Below are 6,853 nucleotides of genomic sequence, written 5' to 3'. Positions count from 1 at the left end.
TGAGGCAGGAGAATTGCCTGAACCCAGGAGGCGGAGGCTGCGGTGAGCCGAGATCGCACCATTGCACTCCAGCCTGGGTAACAAGAGCGAAACTCTGTCCAAAAAAAAAAAAAAAAAATTCACTGTGAGGAATTTCTGAGGATCAATACTGGAGCAGAGGTACTAAATGCTAACAGAATCTACAGTTCAATAATAGATGAGAACCACATTGAAATGAACATGAGTACAGTATGGCAGTATTACTATCAAGAGGTCTTGATATCAAAATAAGTCGTGATTCATAATGTATTTAAGTCACTGACCTAAGTAATTACCTAATTCTCTCAGTTTAGGCTTATTTATCTGTAAAACTGGAAAACACATCTTACTAAGTTCCCAGGATGCTCTGAGGACACATGATTACAAATCTATGTACCATGAGTCCTTATATACAATGAATTTGGAATACACTATGATGTCATTAGACAAAGCTTAATGCATTAGCAATTCTGAGTATTTAAAAAAAAAAAAAAAAATGCTGCCCAGGCGCGGTGGCTCATGCCTATAAGCACAGCACTTTGGGAGACCGAGGCGGGTGGATCACAAGGTCAAGAGATCGAGATCATCTTGGTCAATAATGGTGAAACCCCGTCTCTACTAAAAACATAAAAATTAGCTGGGCATGTGGCACGGCCTGTAGTCCCAGCTACTCGGGAGGCTGAGGTAGGAGAACTGCCAGGTCGCCTGAGCCGAGATCGTGCCATTGCACTCAGGCCTGGGTAAAAAGGGCAAAACCCCGTCTCAAAAAAAAATAAAAATTAAAATTAAAAAAAAAAAGGAGAATTTAAACAGTCTTGCCACCATTTAACTAATTTTTCCGAAACTGGTAGTGATTCTGCAGTTCCATCTGCAACTGTCACCCAGTTCCAGTCCTCTCACGAACCACCACACACTCGTCGGGCAGTTGGCTGGGGTTATGCTGCAGTCAAATAAAGTGAAACTACTGGAACTGAACCAATGGTCATTTTGCAAGGACACCTGAACTCTGAAGCACTTTGTAAACAGCTGATTATTTCTAGTAACACTCCTATAAAGTTTCAGTATTGAGCTATCCATCATATTTCATTGCAAACTACATGTTGCCTTAAAACAAGAAAAGTTTAGTATTCAAGAAGGGTTGATAAAGAAAAAAAGAAACAAAAAGAAAAAAGAAAACAAGAAAAGTGCAAGACAGTTCCCTGGTATGAGTCAGAGTCACTCTGTCCCCCAGGCTGGAGTGCGGTGGCACGATCTCAGCTTACTGCAACCTCCGCCTCCGGAACTCAAGTGATCCTCCCACCTCAGCCTCCCGGGACCGTAGGCAGGCGCCACCACGCCAGGTTATTTTTGTATTGTTTTGTCGCGACCAGGTTTCACCATGTTGCCCAGGCTGGTTAAAACTCCTGAGCTCCTGATCCACCCGTCTTGGCATTCCAAAGTGCTGGGATTACAGGCATGAGCCACGCCGCAGTGCCTGGCCAGTTTCCTAGTTTGAAAAAAAACTCACAAGTGGCTGGTCCGAAGGTAGTGAGCTATCGCAATTGATTGTTCAGTCAGTTACAGATCGAACTCCTTGTTCTTCTACTCTTTCCCTGCTTCTCACTACTGCACTTGACTAGTCTTAAAAATAAATAAATTGCCAGGCGCGGTGGCTCACGCCTATAATCCCAGCACTTTGGGAGGCTGAGGCGGGTGAATCACGAGGTCAGAAGGTTGAGACCATCCTGGCTAACACGGTGAAACCCCGTCTCTATTTAAAATACAAAAATTAGCTGGGCATGGTGGCGTGTGCCTGTAATCCCAGCTACTCAGGAGGCTGAGGCAGGAGAATTGCCTGAACCCGGGAGGCGGAGGTTGCGGTGAGCCGAGATTGCGCCATTGCACTCCAGCCTGGGTGACAAGAACGAAACTCCGTCTCAAAAAAAAAAAAAAAAAAAAAAAATTAGCTGGGCATGGTGGCGCGTGCCTGTAATCCCAGCTACTCAGGAGGCTGAGGCAGGAGAATTGCCTGAACCCAGGAGGCGGAGGTTGCGGAGAGCCGAGATCGCGCCATTGCACTCCAGCCTGGGTGACAAGAACGAAACTCCGTCTCAAAAAAAAAAAAAGAGAAAGAAACTCACAAATATAGTCCAATTCTACAAGTAAAAGTTATTAAGTGTAAATAACTCTTACCACCTGGGGCAAGGCCCAACTTAAAACTGGGAGGGGCTCCTCACAGCAGCCAACGTGGCACCAGTGATTTGGTCCAATAATCTTACACTTTTAAAGCTCAAGTCCAAACCTTTATTCTACAAATAGGTTTTAAATTAAGGGCTTATGGTCTGGTTATAATCGCTCTTACACTGTCCTATGTACTTATTACAGTTCTAAGTGCTTTACACCTATTTACTCCTTTAATCTGGACAACAAATCTGAAGTAGAGTGAGGTCAAGTAGTTCGCCCAAGGTAACACAGCTATCAAGTGACAAGGTTAGAATTCAAATCCAAGTAGCATAGCTTCAGAACCTATAATCTTAAGCCACCAGGCTCTACTGCTTTACTAGGGCTCAGAGTTCTGAGAGAAAAGAATCCTCTACAGTGCTTTTTTTCAATCCCACCAGCGCAAATGAATTGTAAACCAGCGACTTAAAAGTTCTTCCTGTGTGCAACCTTAGTAATCTAACTTTTGAATCCAAAATGGGTAACCTCTCTGAGAAACTAAAAGATGATGTGGCCAATCTGGAAAAAATTCGTGTTTCCTGGTGTTAGTGGGGTTCTGCTTTTTTCTAATTGCAACACCTGAAACGCCTTAAAACATAAGTAAACAGGTTATCAGCCATTTTCGTGAGAACAGCGAACACCTATTACACTTTAATGATGCCTAAATTGATAAATCTGAGCTAAAAACAGGATTTTTTTTTTTAGCTCAGATTTATCAATTTAGGCATCAATCAACAACAATGGCTGTGTTTTTCCCCAGCAGCCTCTAATATAGTTGGGAGAAGACTCAGTTTATGTATGTGAATGTATGTAAGAAATGAGGGAGAAGTGACGGGTGAGGAGGCTATTCATTCCTCTCTCTCCAAAGCGGGGCGTCTTAGACCCTCCCGCTTGAACTTAAAATCAGTATCACACATCATTTCTGCCTTGGCCGGCTTCAGTGCCTCTCCAGGCTGTAGGGAGGGTGGCTACGTGGCGTTACGAGGACTTCCCCCAGCCAGAGAGGAGGTGGCAGCCCCAGCTGGTGGCATCCCCTCGCCCAGGGCCCCGCGGCAGGGGGCGCCAGGAGCTTCCCGGGGATCCCCCAGGAGGGCAAAAAGTCTGAAGTGGCTGGCTTGGAGCCGCAGTTCGGCCAGGGCCTGCCTAGCACCCACTCAGAGCCTCTGCGACCACCCCTGCCAAACCGCCCACCCCTGCCAAACCAAACCCCCCGGACTCAAAGGTTAGCCGACGCGCCGGGGACGGGGCCAGGCTCCTGAGGCGAAGGCACCCAAGACAAACGCTGTGGGACACTCACCAGGTTGAGGGGTCCTTCCATTACTTCCATAGACCCCGGGGCAAGCGGTGGCCTTAGGAAGTGAAGCGGTGGCGCCGGGGAACATGGAGGGGACTGCAAGGGAGCGCAACGCAGCCGCAGACACCGCGGCCCCTCTCTGCGCCCCAAGAGCCAGTGCTGGGCGCAGAGCAAGCAACAACCTCAGCACTTCCTCCTCCTGCGCGGCGCCGCCGGCCCGCCCCCTCCGCCGCCGCCACGGCCGCGCACAGCGCCATGACGTCACACGCCCAAATGGCCGGTTCGAGGTGGGAGGACAGGGAGTGGGTGGGGCCCAGGGAAGGCGGGGCACCAGCTGCCGTACGCTTGCGAGCGGTCAATCTTTCCTCTCGCGAGAAGCATTAGTTCAGTTTCTTGACGTCTCCTCTGACGTCTCGCGAGAAGGTACAGCCTTGTTGTTGATGACTTGAAATGGCTGTCTTCTGCAATTCGTCTTTCAAGTTTCCTTCTAGATTGACTTTTCCGTGAAACTACTCATCATCGTTACCCCCTTTCTTGCGCTCCTGTCCACATCTTTATCCTTGTATTTGATTTTTTTTTGAAAAGGCAGATATGAGCAATTCTAGACCATGTACTGGACTAACCCCCCTAGAGGTCAACAAACAAATAATTCAGGACTCTGCCTTCAAGTTGCTCACAAACTGATAAGGAAAATAATTTCGGCCTAGCCAAATAACAGTACTCGATTCATTTAACGATTATGTGCCAAACCAAAGGCTAGGTTCTTTCTGTCATGGAATTCACTGATAAACAGTTGCGATTTACGCTGGAAAGGCAATACATAGGGAGCTGTGACAGAGTAATCAAGATGGAGTTGAGTGGTAAAGGAAAGCCTCTCAGGGGGGCGTGATTTTTTTTTTGAGAAGGGATCTTGCTGATGAGATCCGCTCACTGCATCCTCCCTCTGCCCACCCCTCCCCCAGGGGATCCTCCCACCTCAGCCTCCTAAGAAGCTAGGAACTACAGGTGCCCAAACCAGGCTAATTTTTGGTTTTTTTGGATGGGGTTTCGCCATGTTGCCTATGCTGGTCTTGAACTCTTGAGCTCAAGTGAGCTCAATTGATTCGCCTTCCTGGACCTCCCAAACTAATGGAATTATGGGCGTAAACTACCGCACCTGGCTAAGGGTGTGATCTTTAAGATGAAATCTTAAATGCCAGTTAAACAAAGACCTTTCTCAACAAAGGAAATGTCTTATGTCTCAACTCCAAAGGCGATGGGGGGGACGGGGGAAAAGCTGTAGCATTGTTAGGATGCAAGAGAGAGGCAAAAGAAGATAGAGAGATAGGCAACTTCCAAAACATAGGTGGTCTTTGTAGTGCACAATGAAGCATTTGAATTTGACTCAAAGTCCATTGGGAAATAAGTAAAAGGATTAAGCTACAGAATAATCTGCTTTAATTTACAGTTTTGAAAAGATTAATTTCCCTGTAATGTGAAGAACAGATTGTAGGAGGCCTAAGGGAAAATAACCAAGACAAGCCAGTTGATTGACTAATTATTGAAGCTTAGACTGGAATGGAAGTAAGGAAGATTCAGTTATGCATCCACTGTTTACATGGTTATTGTGTTTCTGCCATGTGCCAGAAAATTTAGAAGAGAAGTAGAGATATTCAAGATATATTTTTGGGCATGGAACTGAAAGAATTTGATGATGGATTGGAAGTGAAGCATACAGAAAATGGAAGAATAAAATCTCTTGTTTAAACAACCAAGTGGCCTGGCGCAGTGGCTCACACCTATAATCCCAAAACTTTGGGAGGCTGCGGAGGGCAAATCACTTAAGGTCAGGAGTTCAAGTCCAGCCTAGCCAACATGGTGAAACCTCATCTCTACTAAAAGCACAAAAATTTAGCCGAGTGTGGTGGTACGCACCTGTAATCCCAGCTACTGGGGAGGCTGAGGCAGCAGAATTGCTTGAACCTGGGAGGCGGAGGTTGCAGTGAGCTGAGATCAATCACACCACTGCACTCCAGTCTGGGTGACAGAGAGAGGCTCTGTCTCCAAAATTAAAAAAATTTAACAACCAAGTGGACAAGACAGGAAGGAGCCAATTTGCACAGAGTATCAAAAGTTCTATTTTGGGCACTGTAGTAATTTCCTATGGCTGCTGTAAGAAGTTACTACACATTTAGTGGATTAAAACAGCAGAAATGTGAAGGCTAGAAGTCCAAAATAATTTCGTAGCGCCAAAACCAAGGTATACAACAAGGCCTCGCTCCCTTCTTTCCAGCCTCTAGAGCTACATTCTTTGCATTCCTTAGCTCACAGCCCCTTCCTCCGTCTTCAAAGCCAGCAGCACAGCATCTTCAAAGCTCTTTCTGCTTTTGTCATGTCATTTCCTCTTAAAATCCTTCCGCCTCCCTCTAGTGAGGACCCTGTGAATACATTGGGCCCACCAAATAATTAAGGATAGTCTTCCTATCTCAAGGTTAACTTAATCATGTCTACAAAGTCCCTTTGCCAGACAAGGTAACATTCTCACCTTCCACAGATTAGGACCTGGATATTTTGGAGACCATTATTCAGACTACCAGAGACATTGTATCTAAGGCAAATCAATGACATACTGTACTCAAAATAATCCCAGAAGAGTTTAACAAAGGGACTACTTACAAAGGTGTGGCCCGAGTTTAGCTATTTACATGAGAAAAAGCAGTAACTCCTGGGCTATAAAGAAAGAAATAGGAGGGGCTGGGCGCAGTGTCTCACACCTTTAATCCCAGCACCTTGGGAGGCTGAAGCGGGCGGATCACTTGAGGCCAGGAGTTCAAGATCAGCCTGGCCAACATGGCGAAACCTCATCTTTACCAAAAACACAAAAATTAGCCAGGCATGGTGGCACATGCCTATATTCCCAGCTACTCTGGAGGTTGAGACACGAGAATCACTTGAACCTGGGAGGCAGAGGTTGTAGTGAGCCAAATCATGCCACTGCACTCCACCCTGGGAGATCGAGCAAGATTGTCTCAGAAAAAAAAAAAAAAAAAAAAGAGAGAAATGAATAAGAGGGAAACCTGAAATGAGGAGAAAATGTATACTCTGAAGAAACACTGATGTCAATCAAGGACACTTTATCCTGAGGTGACCTTACTTGCAGGGAGGACCCAGGGAAATCACCTTATTTCCTCTTCCTCTGACCTCCATTAGCCAAACCCAACCAGAAGCCAGAAGGCAAGGGAGTCCACTGATGTAATTCATAAAAATCAGCCTCCAGGCCGGGCTCGGTGGCTCAAGCCTGTAATCCCAGCACTTTGGGAGGCCAAGGCGGGTGGATCACGAGGTCAAGAGATCGAGACCATC

At 46.4% G+C, this 6,853-nt stretch overlaps 1 long non-coding RNA gene across 1 annotated transcript in view; it reads right to left on the bottom strand.

Annotated features, from left to right (window-relative positions):
• Nucleotides 1–3,753, bottom strand: part of LOC108292233 — a 28,995-nt gene extending 25,242 nt beyond the window's left edge. Inside the window, exon 1 of the long non-coding RNA XR_001820209.2 lies at nt 3,515–3,753. This is a non-coding gene — a long non-coding RNA (uncharacterized LOC108292233). The remainder of the gene's footprint in view (nt 1–3,514) is intronic.
• Nucleotides 3,754–6,853: the final 3,100 nt, after the last annotated feature.

Source organism: Cebus imitator, unplaced genomic scaffold, assembly GCF_001604975.1.
Source record: "Cebus imitator isolate Cc_AM_T3 unplaced genomic scaffold, Cebus_imitator-1.0 Scaffold484, whole genome shotgun sequence".
Classification (NCBI taxonomy): Eukaryota; Metazoa; Chordata; class Mammalia; order Primates; family Cebidae; genus Cebus; species Cebus imitator.
This window is presented reverse-complemented; position numbering and strand designations above follow the sequence as displayed.